We start from the raw sequence: 23026 nt of genomic DNA on the forward strand, positions 1-23026 counted from the left end.
AAGGGACACAGGGAACAATTACGTCAATAAATATGTTGCCTGAATTAAAAAAAAAAAAAAAGTAAAATTCCCCAGACAAACCTTAACTCAGTGTAGATATTAGCCCACAATAGACTGTTTAGAAAAATTATGCTTTAAATACACTGATTAAGAAAAAAAAAATCTAAAAATAGGCTGTTCTGTAGAACAGCTCGAGTCTCTGCCTGTGCTTTCATTTTAGAAAACAAATGCTCATGGACTCCTCGGGGGAGGGGTTTAGCACAGGGATTCAAACTCACAGAAAATGGCCACCGGGTTTCAGAAACCTGAACGCAACTACCAGGGGCACTCAGGGGACCTTCTGGAAACACAGGGCACTTACCTTTCACAACAGTCAGTGCTAGAGACAGATATAACCTGGTTTGTTTTGCCCCGCCAGCGACATAAATCATGGCCTCCAAAGTGTTTGTTTGCTGAACGCCACAATGACTAATCACCCGACTTTTATTTTTCTCCCTGAGCCAGAGAACCTCATGTGGGGGGCGGGGAACAGGTCATTTTTAGTGTAAGGGAGCTGCTAGGATTGGAGGTAAGATTCCCGTTTAAGCTTCATACATGAAAAAGAGAAGTTAAGGACCTCGAAAAGTATTTCCTAAAATAGGGACGCGCAGTCTTCTTATCAGACATGCCAATCATTCAATAGAAAAGAAAGTCTTAAAATAGATCATTCAAACATGGTACAAAGCTCTTGAGTGATTTCCTGAAACTTGTCAAAAAACAAAAATGAATATTCAGACTTAAATAAACAACCAAACAAGGTCAGAACTCACTTCACAGTGTATATTCATTTACAGGGAAAAAACAAAATGTTCTCCCAGGTAATTTACAATGCTTCTGTGCAAAAAAAGTCAACTTGCAGGGCAGAGTGGCTAAAGCAAACTCCAGAATTGCTAGACCTTGACAGGAAAAAATCTTAAAGGTCAGGCTTTTTTTTTTCAAACCCGATTTAGCACAGCACCCGGGGTGGGCCAGTTCTCTAATGTCTGAGTAAAACCCCATTTGGGGCTTCATTTCACTGCCACGTCATCGCTTTTTCCGTCTATCCCTGTGCCTTCGGCTTCCTCAAAGTGGTCCTCCCACCCCTTCCCGTTTTAAAGCAAAGATGGAACATGCATTAGTCTGAGGGAAAGGGTGGAACAGGCAACAGAAGGAAATTTGCAGCAGGGACCCGAGATGCAGTGAGACTGGCCATGGCCTCCCCTACGAGTATCAAGGACCACCCGAGACCTTGGCACACCTGCTCTCCGAGTTTGGGTCAAGGACTATAGGACCAGAATAGACAGTCTACACAGGGACAGACCAGAATGCTGAGTAGATTCTGAGACCAAAAAACTCTTCCCTTTGGTCTAGAAGTGAATTGGCGTTCCATTAGAGCTAATCAGAAATGGCCATGCCTGCGTGAAAATGCTTATGTGTTTGGGGAGATGGATTCTGAATGCCGCTGTCTTCTGCCTGGCGAGATAATAAATTCAGCTCTGTTTTTACTGAATCGCTGGTCTTATTATCTAGTGATCATCAACTCTGCAAATAATCACAAGTGTCCTAACACACAAACAAGAAAAATAACACAAACAGAACGGGACCTAGAAACAATATCCCATGCACAAAGCAGGAAGTGGCAGCTTGTATCTATCTCACCTGGCACAAAGCCAGCCTTCAGGGGGTGGCCGAAAGACCCCCAGGATGCTCTTTTAGCACTTGAACAGCCACTGGATTCCTCAGGACCACAGGGCAACGAGGACCACGTGCACAGGTGTGACCAGCAACATGGGCTGTGCGAGCTGGGTCTTCCTCTTTATACTCCTTGAGAAAATGCTTCGTTCCTCTCAAAACTAAATTATTGGAGACCTTAGAAATTTTCACTTAAATAAAAGAGGAAAAAATGCTTTAAAAAATAGGAGACAGCCTTCTGCCTCTCTTAGCTTAAAAGGAAAATTTTCTTGACTCTCTTAATTGACAAGAATCCAAGAGCTTCGATGGAACAGGAAGTTTGCATTGTGGTGTCTTTCTGGTGACGTTTGTGAGAAGCCTAGCAGGCATGGCGGGCTGCTCTCGTCAACAGAACAGTTGGAGAGAGCCAGTGCTTCCTTGGGCTTGGCTTGCTGACTGCCCATTCCTGCTCTCCTGATAATCCACCTTACGACAGGACCTACCCGTTTCTGTAGCAAACTGAAACAGGCAAGGGACACTAGCTTCTGTTCCCCGTCTGCCACAAGTGGTGTGACCCTGAGCAAATACTATGACTTCCCTGCACTTCCGTTCCCTTATCTGGAATGTGAAGAGGCTGGGCTAGTTTATTTCCTCAGGTTCTTTCCAGCCATAAAGTTTCAAACCATGATTCCTTACCTCCTATTTTGTCACCTGTTGACTGATTCCCCAGCCAGTAGAAAAAAATCCTCATTTCCTCCAAAGCAGAGCATCTCTCCCACCCTTAAACCCATGCACTTTCCTCAAAAGGGTATGGGGTAAAGGCCGGACTCAAGGTCTGGCCAGTACAAGTACACCTTGGAGAACAGTGGGAGGGAGCTTCGCAACTGGGATCTCTGGCCAACCTCAGACGTGGAGTTACCATCTGCTTGTTTTAGCACACCTGCTTTTCTGCTGGGGAGGAAGTAGAATTACTGCTGGAAGGAGCCTTTTCTATCACTGAACCAAACTTTCTCAGGTTACAGGTGAGGAAATCAAGCCAGCACAGTTCTGTGCCTTTCCGTCCCAAGGCTGCACACTGGGTCACGGGAGCCAGTCCCAGGTCTCCAGTCCGATCTTTTACAGGATGCTCTTTGACCTCCCCTCAACCCCCCCACTGCAGGGCTCTGGGCTCTTTCCCCTGTAGAATTCCTTAGGGCCCCAGGGCAATCCCCTAAGGAACTGTTTTAAACTTTCAAAGTGACAGAGCAACTCTGGGAACATAAAGCCCCACACAGGGACAGTGACAGCTATAAAGTGAAAGTGAAAGTAAAGTCGCTCAGTCGTGTCTGACTCTTTGAGACCCCATGGACTGTAGCTCGCCAGGCTCCTCCGTCCATGGGATCTTCCAGGCAAGATTACCGGAGTGGGTTGCCATTTCCTTTTCCAGATGATTTTCCTGACCCAGGGATAGAACCTAGGTCTCCTGCATTACAGGCAGATGCTTTACAGTCTGAGCCACCAGGGAAGTCTAATGACAGCTATAGCAAGAGGTCAAACAAATCTTTGACCTTATCAGTGCAGCAATCCACTGGTATCTTCGGTCTAAAAGACAAGCCTGCAGCAGCACTTAGATGGTAGATAAGAACAGGTGAGAAAGATAGGGAGGCCCTGAGGGTAGGGTCCTGATCTGATGATACCTAGCACCAAGCTCATATTTGTTGAATGAATTCAAGTTTGCACATTACCACTGTCCATTCGCTTCTTGTCAAAAATTCTGAGATTACTGGAATACCAGGGGCAAGGGTCTCTAAACCACAATCAGGAACGATGAGCTATTTCATGCTCTCAGTATGTGACTGGGGAAACTACGTGGGGTGTGGAGACAGAAGGCTGGACTTTGGAGCCAGATAAGAGCCCAAAGTGTGAAAAACTCATGTTTACAACATCAGACTGAACCTCTCAGACTCAATTTCTGCCACACCAGTTATCTGGAGATTAGAGTAAGACGGCCGAGATAATGCATGTAAGGGGCAGGATGGACTCCATGAAATTCAGTTCAGTCTTCTCCCCTCAGGGCCTATGTGTTTCGACATAGAAGCCCTGATTCTAAGCAAGGCTCCAGGACACTGGCATCCTGTTCCCAAAAAAGTGAACTGTCAGTGGAATGCCAACAACAGTTATAAAATGAATCAGTAGAGTTTTAATAAACATATCCCCATTGAGTCACCTGATTTTTAAATTACATACAAGGAATGTAAAGTGCAATTTAATAAACACGAGTCAAATATGTTTTATATTCTCCATAAATAGCTTAACACCAAACATGTATGTATGTCTCAATCCTTTCCTGTGAATAAATAAAGAGAGCTGGGATGAGGAGGAGAAAAAAAGGATAAATTATTCTCTCACCTATAAAATGAGGTTGGAAACAATGTGAACTAGTCTAAAAAGTATATGATTACAAGATGTGAAGAAAAAAGAAATATGACACGGATGTTTGTCAACCAGAAGACAGAGTCAGATAGACAGATGCATCAAACTATTTTAATGGTGTGCTTGTGCACTGTTACTGCCATTAAATATGTTATTGATAACAACACTTAAAGTTGCACTGGTTTTTCAAACTCTGAGCATAGGAACAGGGTGTTACCACTTACTCCACAGGAAAAGAAGTTGATATGAGGGCTGTGTCACCCAGTACTGCTGTGGCTACACCGCAGATGGCAACAGTGGGGTGTGATAAGACTACCATTCCTTCACTATCTGGGATCAACGTGTCTTTATCTTATTACAAAATAATTCGTAAACATGAATAACACAAAACTTTTGAGTACAGGCACGTCTTTATGGATTTTAAATGAACCTATCAAGTCTCAGGTTTATCTCCTTTCTCTGCTTCCTAAAATCTGGCATTTGCTAATCTTCATCACTGCAGTACTTGCTTAAAATGAACATTCTCAGGAGTCTGCCCGAAATTTACTGAATTTGAGTCTCTGTGCCAAGGACCTGAGAACCTACATTTTAGTCAATCTCTCAGGTGTAATCTTTTATAAAAAGATTTTTTTTTGATGTGGACCATTTTTAAAGTCTTTATTGTATGTATTACAATATTTCTTCTGTTTCGTGTTCTGGTTTTTTGGCCGTGAGGTGTGTGGGAACTTATCTCTCCTACCACAGATCGAACCCACACCACCTGCATTGGAAGGTGAAGCCTTAACCACTGGACCACCAGGGAGCTCCTTCCCAGGTAGATTCTTATCCATACTAAACTGCAGGTCATTTGAACTCTCACAGGATAGACTAGCTATCATGGAAGGTATGCGTGTGCCATGACTAGATGAACATGCTAAAATAAGTCATAAAAATAAGCCTTTAGGTATAGACAGATATTAGACAAAAATACATATACCTAAAAAATTGTAAGGGGAATGGAATTAGCACTTATTAATTGCCTACTATGGCATGGATCCTGACCAAGTTATATATTACTCAATCTCCAAAACAATCCTATTTGAGTTATGGATGGAAAAAGTTAGGCTTAGAGAGTAACTTTTCTGAAGTCACAACCCTGGAAAATGGCCCAGCTAGGTTGTGAAATAGATTTATCTGACCCCAGCCTTCTCATTCCATTGTACTAAGCTCATATGCCCATGAAATACATACACACACGTGCGCGTGCACACACACACACACACACTCTCTCTTTCCCCTGTCATACAACAGTCATGTGGCAAAAGGCAAAATACAAACCTGATTACTGTTAGAAACCTTTACATCAACAGCAATGTAGTTTTTAAGAACTTTCTATCAACGGATATTCTTTGGTCGTCTGTTGACAACAGAATAAAGAGGACAACAACCGTCAAAACCACATTTAACATCTTGAAATTTTAGTAATCGGAAGTGTGTTTTGGGGCTTGCTAGGATAAAATTTTTGCAGTGATTCTTGATTTGTGCAAACTAACACATTTTTTTTTGGAAATGAAACCACTTGAGATCCATTCTGCAAGTCATAGCATGTTACCAAGGAAAACAACAAGTAAGGGATCTAGCACTTGTCAATCCGATGGCCGTCTTGGGCCTCATATCCCCTGTCTCGTTCATCTGGGCTTCCCTGGTGGCCAAGTGGTAAAGAATCTGGCTGCAGTGCAGGAGACCCGGGTTCACTCCCTGAGTGGGGCAGATCCCCTGGAGGAGGGCATGGCAACTGACTCTAGTCCTCTTGCCTGGGAATCGTGACCGAAGCGACTAAGCAGAAGCCTAACACTTCACGCTCTCTCCTCTGGGAAACCCTCTAGTGCTGGCTTCCAGAGCCCTGTTCTCCCATTCTTCTTTGCTCTCTTGTCAGACTTTTTGCTAGGTCCTCCATAACGTCCTTCTTTTCTCAGAAGGCTCCATCCTCAAGCTTTGCCTCTCTACGGTTTTTCACTGGAAAATTTGTTCTCTCATCTCTTAACTTTTTTTATATCAGTGATTCTAAACTAGCCCTGGCCTCCCTCTGGGGTGCAAAACCACTGATCATCTAGGGGACATCATACTTCATACTTCAACACTTCAAACTCAGCCCCTCGAAAATGTAGTCGCTCACCCTTCTCCAAGTTGTCTTCATGGGTACCACTGCTCTGGAAATCTCAGTGTCAGCTTTAGCTGTTTTTTCTCTACTCAGATGTCAGATTGGGTCAGTTTTTCCCTTTGCGTCTGTTCCTTTCCCATTTCACTGCTATCATCCATTTCCGGCGTTCCCCAAGTTCCCTCCACCCTGCCTTTTCCTTGGTGGATTCTGGCGCCCTTCTAACTGGTCTCCCTGTCTCTGGTTTCTGCCCTGCCTTTTCTTCTGATTTCAAAGTAGGTACTCGATAAATATTTGCTGTGACATTTATAGAACTCCTAGAAGTTTGCAAAGCACACTCACACTCAACATCTCATTTGTTCCATTTGAAGCTTAAGTTTATTACAAGTAGCATTCCAGGCTTACAATCTGATTTCTGTTACTTGAGGCAATCACTGGAGCTACTTCTAACTTTGAACCTTGTAAATTAAAGCATCTCTTAAATTGCTTTACTTTTGAAGATTCAGTGTCTTGTGTGGCCTACAAGCTAAAAGAGAAGAGCATTTCAAGTCAGAGAGAGAGCCCCCTTGCCAAAATGCTTTTTTCTCTGCTGATAAAGGTGATGGTAACAGCAAAATCAAAATTTAAAAGAAACTCCTTTCTGAAGATTTTTAAAAAAAGTTTTTCCTATTTATCCCGTTGGTATCTTATTTACAAGTCAATCTCCAACATCCTTGGAAGCTGATATCCTGGCATGGTAACAGAAAAATTCTAACAGTTGAGCAATAATTCCTCACTAAGAGAAGGAACATGACCATTATCATGACTGTAAAAACAGAGTAATATGTTTGGTCTTAAATACCCAAATAAGTGCCTTAAATACCCAAATAAGAGCTCAATAAACATTTGTTGAATGAATAAATGGATTCAGAGCCAACCTTACTATTGTTTATAAATTGAAAGCATCAGTTTCCACAGAGGGATGGAAAAGTATGTTAAATTTGAAAAAACAAAAAAACTTGCATCGAGGGGCCAGAACTGTGATACATCAACTACCCTGGTCTCTTCTGGGTCCACTCCAACTGCTGCAGAAGTAGGCGGAGGAGACGGGGGCTACTGGCAGGCACTGTCCTCTTGACTCGGCCTCTCCGGAGTTAAGGTTTCAAGCTCCTGGAGGGCAAGCACTCTACCTTGAACTTCGTGGTCCTAGCTCTGTGCTCTGCATACCGAATGTGCATCATAAAAGTGGTCTGAGAGGCAAAGTCCTCCATGACCTGCCTGCATTTTCACCTTTCAATCCTTCACATTTATACTTTCTTACTTCGCAGAGGTAGTGTGAGGAGTGAGTAAGAACACAGCACTTAAAGCATTTAACATACTGCCTTGCACTCACACACAAAAGTGCTTGATCAATGGTAGTTGTTATCACCGTCATCTGGGGCTCTGTCTATGCCTCAAAGGTGGAGCTTAGTGTGCTGGGCTGTCAATACCTGTCGGTGCAAACAGCGTGCGTCCTGGGGGTGGACTCTTCATGTGTTTATCCTCAGCGCCTAGCACAGTGTTCCCCCTGTAGCAGGCCCAGAAGCTGACTGCACGGATGGCAATCGAGATGCAAGCTTCAGGCCTGCCCCAACTCAGCCCACTGGGTCTCCCTAAAGAGTCATTTAAACTCTCTGGGCTTTGGTGACGTCTGTGGGTCCTTCCGGCCTGAAGAAGCCAGAAGACAAGGCTCACAGAAGCTCTCACAACAGTCACTGGCAGAACTGGAACTAGAAGGCTTTCATCCCCCCTTCATCACCAGGCACCTCACACATCACGTCTCCTTAATAACAGCTTGCCTAAATGTCATTGTCACTTTGTAATCCCCAAACCTGGTGGATTGCTGGCCACAAAGCATAAGCTCCTTGGGAGCGGTTTAGTCCCTCGGAAAAAAACATTGCCTATTTCAAGTAGAGAACAAAAGACGTAAATTTGATTACCTCAGTTAGAACAGACCAGCTTTAAAAGAGTTAGCGTCTTGAGCTTTGGAAGAAATCACTTGGAAATCCTTGGTTCTGAGTCCTCCATTTCCTCCACATCTAGATCTAAAAAGAAGTAAAGCAAAAAAAATAATGTCTCATGACTAGGTGCCAAGACTGAACGTATCAGACACAAAAGTGACTTCCATCAGCATATGGACTGAACACCTACTGTCAGTCCAGCACTGGGCAAAGCAAATGACATAGGTGATTTCATACAGTCCTCAAAACATAGGAGACATCCCCCCATTTTACAGCTACATCAAAAGAGGCTCTGAAAGGTCACAGAATCTGTTCAAGGTCACAGAGCTACTCTATGTTAGACCTGGGACTTAAACACAGGTTCACCCCAGATTCCAAATCCTGGGTTATTAACCTGTAGATCAGCGTTTAAAAACTTTTTTGACAGTGACCCACCATTTTTTAAAATCATATTACATAAACTGAAAGTCCAAAGCCTGAAAACAACGCTTACTCTTGCACCCTGATATTTTCTATTTTATATTGCATTATATATTCTATATCTTCAAAAAAAAATCTGGTAGCAACCCACTATACTGATTTCACAATCCTCTAATGGGTCTCAATTCTTGCTAGAAAAACACTACCCTCAGAGATAGTACCTCACTAGAAGTTTCTCAGAAACCGCGGACCTAATCCTCCTATGCTTTTTAACCATGAGAACCTGACCGAGTCGTTGAGCTTCATAATTAGGAGAAAAGTTTCTAACCTTTAAAATATGTCTAAGGCACCAAAATACGTATCATCCATTATGGATCCTTAGAAGAGATATTTAATTTGGGCCAAAGTCCAGAATGGAATTAGTCACTTACCTATAGGAGAGGAGTTATAAAGTGGCACCGCAGACAGACTAAAACCTCAGGTGATTTATAATATATCCTGCAAAAAGTGGCTAACAGCGGGCGGTCATGTTGTACCAACAGTGGAGACCTAACTACTGCCGAAGTAGGAGGCTGAGATTGCAAAGCCCTGGGGGCAGGGCCCTGCCTTTGCACTTCCCATTCAATTCCAGGGGCTTTGGTGTTCAACCAAGGAAATCCTCAGGTTCCGGATGGGTCAGGACGGGGGTCCAAGTCGCGGTCCGAGGGAGGGGAGATGCGACTGTCAGCGCCGTTCCCGAGCCTGCTGGACCGGAGCCCGTCACGTCCCCCGCCCTTGGGTGCGCGTTGGTCCCCGGACCCCCGCCCTTCAGCATAGCCTTGCAGATGGGCCACAGCTGCGGCGCAACGTGCCCGACTCCGCGGCTGGACCCCGACTCCCAGGGCGCAGGCCCGGGCGTCCGGGCACCTGCGGGCGCCGGGTCCCCGCAACACCTCGGCTCTCCGGAGTCCGCGGAGCTCCCAGCCCAGCGCGAGCGTCCCCCGGCCGGGTTTTGAGGCTCCTTCCCGGGAGAGCAGGGGTCGGGCCGGCCTCGCCTCGCCCGCCCGCCCGCACACGGCCCCTGCGCTGGCACTTACAGGGCTCGGCCGCTGCCCCGCGAGCGCGTTCCCCGGGGGTCCATGGCGCTTCCGGACCCGCGAGTCAGGCCGCGGCGTCTCGCAGCACCGCCCAGAAAATGGACGCCGGCGGCTCGGCTCGGCCGGCCCGGCCCGCCCCCGGCGCGGGGTTGGGGACGCCACCCGGCCGGGAAGAAGGCTCCTCGGCCTCAGCCGCGGGCTGGGCTCCGGGGCACCAACGAGCGAGCCCAGGCCCAGGCCTCGGGAGGACAGGGGCAGGGCCGGGACGTGGGGGGCGGGGGACACACCTCGGCCCCGCAAAACCCCAAACCCAACCTGGACGCGACGGGAAAGGTGGGGGGCCCACGACGGCCCCAGATGCCACCAAAGGGGCTGCGGCCTCAGCCTCTCTCCTCTCGGGCGATCCCAGAACCCGCCCCAAGGGCAACCACTTAGGGGTCTACGGCCACAAAACCTAGTCCGTACCAGAACCAGGCCTGGGTTTGCAGACGGGTCCCCAGGTTCCGCATCCAGATCCCAGACAGCATCCAACCCCTGCCCGTTTAAGAGAGGTAGGTTTCAGAGTAAGTCAACTGCAGTTTTCATTTAAATTCTCAGGAATCGAGTGTCACCTGCGCTTTCCCATGGCTGACAGGAGATATCTAGACAGATTTTCCCAACGTGCTGTGAAAACTAGATCGCGCAAAAGACCCAGGCCTCCTCCTGAAATCGCGCTGACTGCCTGCTATGCTAGACCTTTCGTCCAAAGATCCAGGGGACTGCTCATTGAAAAAGTATTTACTGAGGCCTGCCACAAACTCGCCTTATGGAGGAGCTAACAGCCTAGTTAGCTATATTGTAGAGGTTTTGTTTTCTTGTTTTCTACAAACCATCCACCTTCTCCGCATTTTAGTGGTATGAGTCTTATTTTTTATATTTTCTTTTGAAAAGATGCACTCCCAGGTTACAGTTTAAAAAGATAAGTCTGTTCTTTGCATGACTTAACATCCTGTTTTTAGTTTGGAATACAGCGCTCTGCATCCTAGTTCCTGATCACGTTTTAAGATTGTGAACATTCTTACAGAAAACAAACCTATGGTTACTAAAGGGCAAACGTGGGGGTGGGGGCGGCAGGGAAAATCAGGAGCTTGGGATGAATATACACACATTACTGTAAGACAGATAAGCAACAAGGGACCTCCTGTATAGCACAGAGACTCTACTCAATATTCTGTGATAACTATAAGAGAAAAGAATTGGAAAAAGAATGAATATATGTATATGTATAACTAAATTGCATTGCTGTACCCCTGAAACTAACACAATATTGTAAATCAACTATACTCCAATAAAATTTTTTAAAAGTCCCAATGTAAAAGGAAAAAAAGATTGTGATGATTCTGAGGAATAAAGTAGAATCCAATATTATATACAAAGTTGGTAAAACATTTTAATAATCAAGGAGAAATGTACTGACTTAAAGTCAAATAAAAGCATCATGTAATTTAAAAATAAAGACAGGGTTTTGAAGGCCGATAGGTTGGGCAACATGCACACACATGTACACTAGCCATTCCTAACTTCCTCAAAGCCAAGCGTCCTTTATTCTTTCTCTGTGGGTCACGTTCAAAAAGAGCTATTCCACTAAATTGCATTTATTAACTAATGATTTATCTTCCCACTAAAAAAACAACAACCCTGGCATGTTTTTGTGTATGCCATTGCCCATCAGAACTTCAACCAAAACCTGAGTGAACCCATTGTTAATCATGGATTCCAAACTAAAGAAATCTCTGGTCTGATTGCAACTTTATGTGTTTCCATTGAGCCTTTGGGAAAACTGCTGCTGCTGCTGCTGCCAAGTTGCTTCAGTCGTGTCCGACTCTGTGCGACCCCAGAGACAGCAGCCCACCAGGCTCCCCCATCCCTGGGATTCTCCAGGCAAGAACACTGGAGTGGGTTGCCATTTCCTTCTCCATTTGGGAAAACTAGGCATGGGCATTAGGAACCTCAGGTTGGGAAGTGCCAGTATGAGGTATTGCTCTCCACGCTGCCCTGCTGCGACTGGAGGTGGGAGGGTGGCACAGCGAGGCAGTTTGGCCTTTGGATTCTGCCTGCTTGGGTTTAAAGCCTAGCTTTGTCATTTACGAGGCTACTCGCTGACTTTAGGCAAGCTACTTAACCTCCCTGAGCCTCAGCTTGCTCATCTGTAAAATGGGGCTGATTTTAATATTACACTTACCTCATAGGGCTTTTTGATAGTTAAATGGGATAATATGTGTGAAGCATCTGCATTATGCTTGTTGGTGCTGGAAGTCAAGTATTCAGAGTTCTAAGTTTCTACCACCAAGCGGTAAGAATCATAGTTCCCATGTGTAAAGCAACTTTTATGCCCTAGAAAATTTCCATGGGTAGGCTCCCAGGGTCACATGCTGAGTGACATAAAGGGATTTAAATACAGGTCTGACTGTACACTCCACTTTCTGTGCTGCTAACATGTTCCCCGTGGTACCTTGTCAACAGCTTGTTAAGGTTGAAATCAGCTCTGGCTTTCCTAAGAGGCTTAGCAAGTGAATGGCTCCTTACATCCACTTGCAAATTCACGAACAGTGGCATTTCTTTCTCATTAGGGCCAAATGTTTCTCCAGAAGTGAGTAGATTTCCCCCAAATTGTTATTAATAACTAAAATATCACAGCAACAGTTTTAAACACTGCAGCCTAAAACTTACATAATCATCCTGTCCTTCAAAATTTTCCACCCTTCCTCATAACCAGTTACATATTCTCTCTCTTAATCATTCTTCTGAGTATGGGGAACTATCTGGAAATTTCCAAGAATGTCCCAATTTGTTATAATATTCATTCTTTTCTATAAAGATTTATTCCTTTCAAAGCAACTAAGTATGATATATTTTCATATCTTTATAATACTTTTCATTTCAGTGTATTAGCAAATAAGAAAAAAATATCCTAAGACTTTTAAGTCTTTAATTTCTACTATTAGTAGTTCTTCACCATCTCCCCAGCATGGCTCCTGATCCTTTTCTAGTGGCCTTTTGTAGGAAGTTTTCCTTGTTTTCTACCTCATTTTGTTTAATCCCTGCATGATTTCTATTATGCTACAATTGCCTGTTTGAGCTTTCTGATTTAAGATACTTGGCCAATTTACTGTCCCCCTTCTTTCTCTTTTTTAAGGTTTCCATATTCTCATCATATATAAAAAGTCTAAAGCATGTCTCATAAACCCACTTGCTTCCTTTGTTTTCCACCATGGGTTAGGAATCTGTAAGTCATTCCGCCTCCCATTCTTCCTGTACTCTGTTAATTTATTGTTTTATTTCTCTCTTCCCCTCATCCTGGGCACTCACCAGGTTCTATCACTTGGCTTCCTCTTCTATAGCTGCTTCTCTCTTTCCCTTTAAGCATTTTAAGAAAGTCCCTGTCCAAATCTTCTATAATCCCTGCCACATTTCTGAAAGGCCTCTTGTGATGTCATGTTGAGAAGTCTACCAAAGTCCTTGCAGAGGTAGGGTGTGGACAGGGGTGGCAGCTCCCCACCCCTGGGAGCCAGGCAGGAAGTAGTAGGAACTGGGGCCTAGAGGGTCATTCATGTCCCACCTAAGTGGGGAGTGGGGGTGTCACTCCCCAGCCCCAGACTCATTGTTGTCAGATGAGAATGCCAGATCTGCAGAGTTTTCCAATGGAGCCCAAATCAGGATTTTTATATAAAATATATAAAATGTTGACCCCATTAAAAAAAGAAAATGAATTTGTATATGATCAAGCCTTTAGCTGTAACTCTAATTTACAGAAAACCTCTGAGACGGAGGAACATGTAAAACAGCATGAAGGAATGCAATCTCAAATTTCTGACTGTGGGAAACTATGAGTCAGACAAATTGTTTCTTCAACAAAATTTTTATGATGATACCAAGGATGACAGGAAGAGAGGGAAGGAAACCTATTGGTTAAATAAAATTTAAGGAAATATTAATTGCAGTATGAACCTTATTTAGAATTGTACTTTGAGCACTTTTTTTTTTTTAAATGACCTAACTGGATAGATTTGAATGCTGACTGTAATATTAGCAAAGAATTATTGTTATTTGTTGACATGATAATGATACTGTGGTTATTTTTCTTTTTTACTAGTTGACATTTTTCATGTATTTTTTTAGTATTCCACATTTTAAAAACTTTTTATTTAGACCTGTTTCAAAGTCATGGAAGACTTATTAGAGCAGTACCAAAAAACCCTATGTATACCACACCTATATCTACCTTTTTATCTATTTTTTTCTTGATTCATTTGTAAGTTGCAAATATTATTATTTATTGTAACAATTATTTATAAATATATAATAATATTATATTATATAATATTATATATTATAAATATATAATAATTATTTATTGTAATAATTGTTGTAATAATATTGTAAGTTGCAAATAATATTATTATTGCAAATAATATTATTATTATTATTATTCTATACCTAAATACTTTAGCATTTATTTCCTTTAAAAAAGTCTTCTCTCTTAGTATCTTTATCTTTTAGAGACTCATACTGATAGATGGGGAAACAGTGGAAACAGTGTGAGACTTTATTTTTCTGGGCTCCAAAATCACTGCAGATGGTGATTGCAACCATGAAATTAAAAGACGCTTACTCCTTGGAAGGAAAGTTATGACCAACCTAGACAGTATATTAAGAAGCAGAGACATTACTTTGCCAACAAAGGTCCATCTAGTCAAGGCTATGGTTTTTCCAGTGGTCACGTATGGACGTGAGAGTTGGACTGTGAAGAAAGCTGAGCGCCGAAGAATTGATGCTTTTGAATTGTGGTGTTGGAGAAGACTCTTGAGGGTCCCTTGGACTGCAAGGAGGTCCAACCAGTCCATCCTAAAGGAGATCAGTCCTGGGTGTTCATTGGTAGGACTGATGCTGAAGCTGAAACTCCAATACTTTGGCCACCTCATGCGAAGAGTTGACTCACTGGAAAAGACCCTGATGCTAAGAAAGTAGAGGGCAGGGGGAGAAGGGGACAACAGAGGATGAGATGGCTGGATGGCATCACCGACTTGATGGACATGAGTTTGAGTAAACTCCGGGAGTTGGTGGTGGACAGGGAGGCCTGGCGTGCTACAATTCATGGGGTTGCAAAGAGTCGGACACGACTGAGCGAATGAACTGAACTGAACTGAACTAAAGTATTTAGAGATAAAGCGATGTGATCTGGAATTTGCTTTAAAATAATACAGATGAGGATTTACATGAAACAAGATTGGCTAGTTATTGAGAATTGTTGAAACAGCCATGACTATACAGGATTTCATTGAAGTAGTTTTTCCATATTGTACACATGTTTAAGATTTTCATAATAAAGTTTTAAAAGATTATGTTAATGAAAGACTTTAAAGTGATATGCCATGCTTACGGTATAGCAAGTAAATAAAAAGATACGAAATTGCCTATAAAAATATTATCTCAACTATTAGAAAAATTAATGGGCATAGATAAAGGGCTAAAAGAATGCATGTCAAGCTGGTAACATTCCAAATTATTTCAAAGTAAGTATATATTACTTTTATAATTAGAAGGAAAAAGAGTAATATAGTTCAAAAAACAGAAAACAAAGTTGGCAATGGATTCAATTAAAACTATTGTTAGAAGTCAAACAAAGCACATATGTAGGTTGGATTGACCAGTGGGCCCCCAGTTTGTAGCTTTTGACTTAGAAAATGAGTCCACAAAACTGTATCCTACAGGCCAATTTCACCTGCCAAGTGTTTTTGTATAACCTACAAGCTAAAGATGGTTTCAACATCTTTAAATGATTGAAAAAAAACAACAACAAAAGAAAAACAATATTTCATGACATGAAAAGTTACATGAAAATCAAATTTCATTGCGCATAAGTGAAATTTTATTGGGACACAGCCATAGCCGTTCATTTCTGTATCTATGACAGTACATACATTATATATAATTCATATTATATTTTAGTATATTTTAAATTTCATCAATAGTTTGTGAAAAATTGTTTTCTTTGTTGTTATATAAATATGCAGATAACATCCTCAGTTTTGCCTCCACTCACAGAGCTAAAATACTTACTATCTGGCCCTTTAAAGAAAAAGGCTGCCAACCTCTGGTTTAAAAGCGGGCTTCCCATGTGACCTTAAAGCATCTTGATTTAGCAGAAAGAGCACTGGACTAGGAGTTAAGCGAGGCCACTTAACTCTCTGAGTGACCTAGAGAAGTCACAACTTCTCTGGGCCACAGTTCTCTCAATACGACCGAATAAAGTGAACCTACCATTCCCACAGCAACTGAAGTCTGGGGTTCATGTTCCCATAAGAGCTGAGCAAGAGGTACAGGATGATGGCAGCATTACGTGCTGATGTGCCAGCCATGGGCAGTGCTTCTGGAGACCATGGAACTCAAACAGTCAGAATCTCCACTGCGGGTGGCTTAATGGGCACTCAGAGCAGGGCGTGGATAGGCGGGTGAAGAGCAAGGGAAGAGGCTTTGTGAGCTTCAGAAGCTGAGCTGCATGCCTGCTGAGGGCAACATGACTTTGGGCAAAAGAGTTTCTAATATTTTCCATGCATCTAAGGCCATGGAATTCTCCAGGCAAGAATCCTGGAGTGGGCAGCCTTTCCCTTCTCCAGGGGATCTTCCTGACCCAAAGGTTCAAAGTTGAGTCTCCCACATTTCAGGCAGATTCTTTACCATCTGAGCCACCAGGAAAGCCACCTAAAAGGCATATTTTGGGTCTATCTCCGGGCTGAGCTTTGTGGAAAACGAAAAGAATTGGTGACAACACATGTAAAAATCTGCCCATTTAAAATTTAGTCCAGATCCAGTCAAGTGACAGTGGCAGGGCTAGGGGTGGTCCCAGCATGAAAATAGGAGCATGAAAATAGGAGCCTTGGGACAGAGACTTTCTAGATCCTGGGATAAATCACCCTTAGTGAGGCCAATCTGTAGGCTCTTTGTCACAGCCACGGTGGGACAGTGGAGCCCCAAGGCCAACATCATGACTGAAGCCAGACAGAACATGGGAGCACCCAGCCCATACAAGCCTGCACCTCAGGGGCTCTCCCAGCCTCTTTTTACTCCTTGCAACCCCTCCTACTCTTTCTCCTGTGCCCGGCAACCCCAGCTTCAGGGTGCGGCACAGCAGCCTGCCTCCTGACTGCCCGCTTTGTTCCCTCTTCCTGATTTCCTGCACCCCCCTCCCCACCTCCTTGCTGCCCTCTCCGTCCGCAGTCCTTCCATCTCTCCACTTTGCCCCACAGATGACCATCCCACTCGCTTTCACATCGTTTCCCCGATACCTTGCATTTTCTAATCTTTCAGAGTAACCCCTCTGTTTCCCTACTACGGGTCCCCTACTTCCCTTCCACAGCTCAAGAAACAAGAGAAAAAGGGGAAAAAAATTACAAGGGCACTGCCCTTCTGGGATTTAACCACATTCTCAGCTGGTGGCTTTTGTTTTCTTGTCTCACTGGCTTGTAAGGCCCTCGGGGCAGGGACACCACGTCATGCTCGGCGCTGGGGAAGATGGGCAGGACTGTGAGGCCTTAATTAGAGCAAGGCCTCAGACAGGGTAGAAGATTTCAGCAGGCAAAAAAAAAAAAAAAGGAATTTCAAAATATCTATTTGGCAGCAATGACCACAGGGTAAGGAAGAGGTTTATTTAATCACATAAAGAAAATCATGAAAACTTCACAGCTTTTTATGAACACAGAAAAAAAATATTTATACTGGCATTTGAAAAACAAAATTGAACCAGAAAACAAACTTCCTCCGTAGGCCAAATATAGTGACTGTAGACACAAACGCTAGTCTCGAACCCTGAACTAGAACAGCTGCAGAAGCAAGAAAACCATTAAAGGAAAAGATGCAAAACGAATCACAAGATCAAAAGAGCTATTTTCTGGTCAATGAGATGTTTGGGCCATGGCAGTGTCATGCTGGGCTCACCTAACAAAGATAAGGGCTTTGGCAACTGGTCTTTGATTTACCTGCTTCCCACAGAAGCAGAACAGGGCTTCAAGGAGACCCCCCATGACCTGTCAGGGAAGGTAAAAAAAGCAGAAACATCTTGCCTGAATCACAAATTCAATTTTTTTGCATTCAAGGGCTTCTCAACTTAACATCTGCTCATGAATGCGAAAGAGTGGCAGCCCTTATGGAGGTCACCTGGCAAGGCAGGCAGACCAGCTTGGAGCAGGGCAGCCAGACATACGGTGGCTTATTAGGAGCCAAGACATTTCAGGAAGGTGACCGAGGATAAGACACAGAGTCCCGGGGAAGAACCATCCTTGCCATCGGTTGCAATGCCCCCAAAGTGAAGGCTGACCTCCAGGAAACAGTATAAAAGGCCACTAAGAGAATAGCATGCCATTCATTCATTTCTTTCTGAAACAGAGAGGGCGTACAAGTGTACCTGTCCATACAATGCCCTAGCTTTGTACACAAACCTGGACATGAGCTTCCTAGGGAGTTTTATGTCACATTTCCATTCTGTTTGGGGGGCAGTGGTCTCTGTCACATAGGAGATGCTCAACAAATATTTGAAGAAGTGAACTGACTTGGTGAAGCCCCCTCCCACTCACCCCTACCCCCACTGATGAACAATAGTCTACTCCAAAGGGCTAGAACATTCTTCAGTGCAGTGGAATGTTTCATGGCTGGTCAAATCCAAACAAAGTGGACTGAGTCAGGCCACTTCTAACTTCTGATAAGCAAAGCCCGATAAATTGTGAATCAATTATAGGAGGGGCTTTTGAAACATTCAGAAGACGTTGAAGGGCCTTGTTTCTAACTTGCAGAGCAAACCTATCCCTTTGTTCTTGGAGCTTCTTTAGCAGACGAACCTAAAAGGCACAAAAGATTTCTGGTTCTGAAGAATTTCCTTAGCATTATTTGTTCAAATAGAGAAAGATCAGTCCAAGCAGCAAAGTCTTTAGAAAGCCACCAACAAACAAGCAAAGAGTTCTGCAGAAACTGAAGCATTTGAGGCGTTAGAGGACAAAGGCAATTTACTGGCAAGATGGGACAGACCCTTCCACTTCTTGCCTTTGAAAAAAAAAAATTAAAGGAAGTGGCTCTCTCAGTGTTTTGCCATGAGTCAAAGTTCTGGAGTTCTTAAGAAAAACAAAGCAAGAGGCTTCCCAGAAATTTCCTCGCTCCAGGATTCCTTTCTTTTGCGGATTTCTTGGGTTAAACTGAACCTGTGCCTGAATTTCACCACCACCTAGGACTGCAATGTTCAGAGCGTCACTGCATCTTTGGAGCAGTGCTGGGGTGAGGCTGGGCCAAAGGCAATGCCTCTGATGGCACCAAGTTCTGGGAATTTGGGAGTCTGGGCCACTGTCTCACTGCAGGGGCAGCTTACCTAAGCCAGGCTCAACCCACGAAGTCTCAGACATGACTCTGATACAATGGCAGTAACTCATTAGAAAGGAAAGTTTGCGGTCTGAGTATGAACAACTCTCTGCCTGGTAATGCTCTCCATCAGATCTTCACCTGTCTGGATCCATCTCACCATCGAGGTTTTCACCTAAATACCACCTCCTACAATGCTTTGCCTGGCCAACCCTTCTCAAGTGGCTCTTCTCCTCCCAAAAAGATACCCTCACTTTTTAAAACTTTATCTTCTCTTTCTTACTTGCACTTGTCTTCTATAATTATTTGTTTACATATTTATTTTTGTGCCCCTGGCCCCCCACCCCTCCACCACACTAGGGGTGGGTCTATGAGAGGCAGGCCCAGATCTCTGTTGTTTGTTACTCTATTTCTAGCCTCCGGAATATGACCGGTAGGTAGTAGGTACTCAATATGTGTGTTGAATGTTTAATTACTAAAAAAGCTGTGAAGGATAGCATTTCCCATGGAAAGGAGCTGCTAGAATGAACCATATGGTACCAGGAACTCAAAGGCATCGTGTATCAAAAAGAAAAGTGCTAGATCATTTTCAAGATTCGTCTCCCCATATCAACCAGCCCTAAGATGTGGTCTGGGTACTCAGACCCTCTATGGGGGGAATCCATGGAAATCATTGACGTAGATCAACATCACTGTAGTAGCAAGAGATGCAATCTTGGTATTCTCACCGAGTTAAGGCTTGGGAAAAAAAATCCTATTCTCTAAAATAATAACAATAATAATAATAATATTAGATAATAATGATATATTATTTGATGATAATAATTATCAAATCTTATTATTATTATAAGATTTGAGAATTGTAGACTCCAAATCATTCAGGTAGAAACCCACAGGTTCATCCATTTCGTTTTGGTGGGAGCCAAGCAGTTGTTCGCACATTCTTTCTGTCGCACCTGCCTTGGCCTGCCCAGCGTAAACACCTTAGCCAAAAAGTGTAAATGGGTGGAGCACTGCCTTTTCAACAATGAGCAGGAAAAAGTGTGATTCTCTGTAATTGGCATGAAGTGTTTTTGGCTAATTTAGAAAATCCAATGATAATTGTAAATGGGTAAGTTTAGAAAAGCTTTGTGTTTGGTAAACATTTCTGTGAAATATGAAGGCAAAGCATTAAGGCAAAACACACAAAGTAATAAATAATATTCTTCCATTCACTGTTCTATTTATTACAATGACAATGATACAATAAACTTCCCACCCATCTTATTTGGCTTTCAAGCTCCTTGACTTATGTTTCAAATTCTTTTAGGAGAGACGAAGAGCAAAGAATGAAAAATGCCAGAAAAAAAAACCATGAGGTATGAAAATCTACAAGATGACGCAACCATGCTTGAGTTAAAAACAAAAGGATCGACATTTTACAGAGAAGTAATACACTGTTCAATCTCTCTGGCATTCAGTTGGAGGGTAAAACAATTCCATTGAATCCATCTAATCTTGTGATTAAGATTCAAATGGTTTCAAAATGATTAATTTGTACCAGCCTATCAAAATAGAAGACATTGAGTTGTAATCTTTCTGAACAGCAATAGTGTTTTAATTACAAATGCCAGGCTCATTATTTTCTCAAGAGCAAATGACGATTAGCCTAGTCCTACTGCAACTGTTAATGCTGCTGATGCTAAAATAAATAGGCAATATGGAATCAGGGCTCTGACATTTCCCTTCAGTTTACGATCTTCTGATTGATGCTATATGCAAAATGTACTTAGTCATTTTAAGTCACAGGCAAGCAGGAAAATGGCTCCCAAACAGCAAAAAAAAAAAAGAAAAGAAAAGGAGGGGGAAAAAAAGATGTTACAGGAAGAATATTTCATGGCAAGCCCACAGAACAAAATCACTGTGAGCTGAATCGTGTTCTAATACAACTGAACCAGAGAAAAGCTCCAAGCAAGATATTTAAGTTGGCCTCAAAACAACAACACAACAACAACAAATCTTTAGTCCACTAGAGGTTTGATTTTACAGACAGTGCTTTGGGATATTAGACAAACTGCTAGGATAAAGCAACTATTTACACAGATGGTTGTGCATTTCAACATTCTGCACGTTGGAGCAAACCTCAGGGAGGTTTTGGGTTTAGCAGCATCTTCCTCCTAACACACCTACAAAGACATTTCTCACAGAGACTCAGTATGCACTTATTGTGGGGGTGGGCTCAGGTTTGGGTCCGTCTCTACCGATAGCTCAGAGGTTACCTATGGAGGGATCAGGCAGAACAAGAGCATAAGCATTTTCTGATTCTGAGAATTTCTGAGATACCTTTTGTTTCAGTGGCGCTGGTGAACTCGTGATAATGAAACTACACCTTTGCACACAAGCCTTGACCAGCATTCTGGAGCACGTTACAAAGAAAAAACCTTAATTTTGAAAGTACTGAGCACAAAGGAGGAAAGAAAAAGCTCTTACTATGCAAGGTTTCTCTCTATGTACAGAATTATGGCTTAATTTTTAAGGCATGAAGACCGCATTTTAAAACGTCTAAAACCAGTTCAGACTCTCCAAGAGAGGAAAAGAACTGCAAAATTTTCATGAAACATTTGGTTTTTCTTAAGACAATCTTTTGCATATCTGTTACTGCATTTTTAAATAAGATGTGGTTACTAAGGAAACAAGTTCTGGCCCAGTGTTAATTTGAAACCAAAATATATTTGAGAAGTTAAGCTCAAAGGAAAGAACCCATGAAATAATTTTGAAAAGTGCCAGAATTTGGTACTTACAGAACCACAGCTGTATGGTCTGCAATGAACCATTCTAGGGGCTCTTTTATTCAGTGAAGCTCTCTTTCTTCTAACAGAGTCATCTATATTTAATATTTCCCCCTTTAAAAATTATAATTCCTTGTGTCCCCAAATAACAGATATATAAATAATGAACTTATTCTTGTGTATCATTTAAAATTGATTTTGGAAGCATCTAAGTTTTTATTTTCATCTTTCATATAACACGTTTAAAGACCGCTTCTTAAAATTTAAATATTTTAAATGTTTCTTATTAAGCTTGTTTGCGCTGTTCGAAATTATCTCCAGAAACCCATTTATTTTTAGTTTCAAGCTAACATGGAGCTGAATCCACAGACTTTTCAAAAAATTCTTTTGTTGTCTGATGGCGCCACACCTATCATATATATGATTTTTTAAAAGGAATCATCTCACTTTTATAGCAGAATCATCTTAGAAGTTTATAAAAGTTATATATTTATATAGAATCTAAATAGGAAAGGCCATCCAAGTGAATACCCCCACCTCACAATTACAACTGTCTTATTTAATTTTTGTTTTAAAAGTCATATTTTAATCTAATATTCTTGCTACATGGCTCAAAAAAAATCTATAAAACATGCAAATTTCAACCTACCTGTATTGTATCACTTAATGCAGTGCTAGCATGACAAGACACTCAGCCATTTTTATGTAAAGCGATGGAGACCCACTGATTTCTCCGTCTTCTTGCTCTCAAGTTTTAGATGCAATTGTCACACACACACAAAACCATACGCAGAACAGCTTGAATGTACTGTGATCACGAGAACTGAATTTATCAACAGGAAAACAGGTTTGAAAAAACAAGTTTCTCATCCAAGGTTTCTCTGAGGCTGCAACCAAGGAGGTAGTGTGTTGAATTTTTTTCCCTTCCTCCTCTGAGAGTTCAAAGCCCGGAGCTGACCACTGCAAAGGCCACTGTCACATTTGCTGAAAATCAAACCACTGATACCAGCACTGAAAATACGAATTCAAGAACCAAGTTGCTTGCACACCATGGAGTGCATCAGAGTTAAAAATAGATTCCACCTTGCCTTCTACCTGCATAATAAACATGTAAGTTTCAAGTGTTTAATTTGATATTCACATTAATTAACAATACAACATACA

At 42.6% G+C, this 23026-nt stretch overlaps 1 protein-coding gene across 18 annotated transcripts in view; it reads right to left on the reverse strand.

Moving 5' to 3' along the window:
• The window catches only part of ZBTB38 (zinc finger and BTB domain containing 38), a 78938-nt gene that overhangs the window by 35814 nt on the left and 20098 nt on the right, over nt 1-23026 (reverse strand). For 5 of the 18 annotated variants that reach the window (XR_009495437.1, XM_059888940.1, XM_059888960.1 and 2 more), the window contains 3 exons: nt 22512-22957; nt 10325-21352; nt 8197-8301 (listed from right to left, as the gene is read on the reverse strand). The exons of 2 other annotated variants lie outside the window; for them this stretch is intronic. The gene's annotated coding sequence lies outside the window, so the exon portion shown is untranslated. 11 more of the 18 variants (XM_010801581.4, XM_015473406.3, XM_059888952.1 and 8 more) reach the window with 8 other exon arrangements.

This window comes from Bos taurus, chromosome 1 (assembly GCF_002263795.3).
Source record: "Bos taurus isolate L1 Dominette 01449 registration number 42190680 breed Hereford chromosome 1, ARS-UCD2.0, whole genome shotgun sequence".
In the NCBI taxonomy this organism is placed as follows: Eukaryota; Metazoa; Chordata; class Mammalia; order Artiodactyla; family Bovidae; genus Bos; species Bos taurus.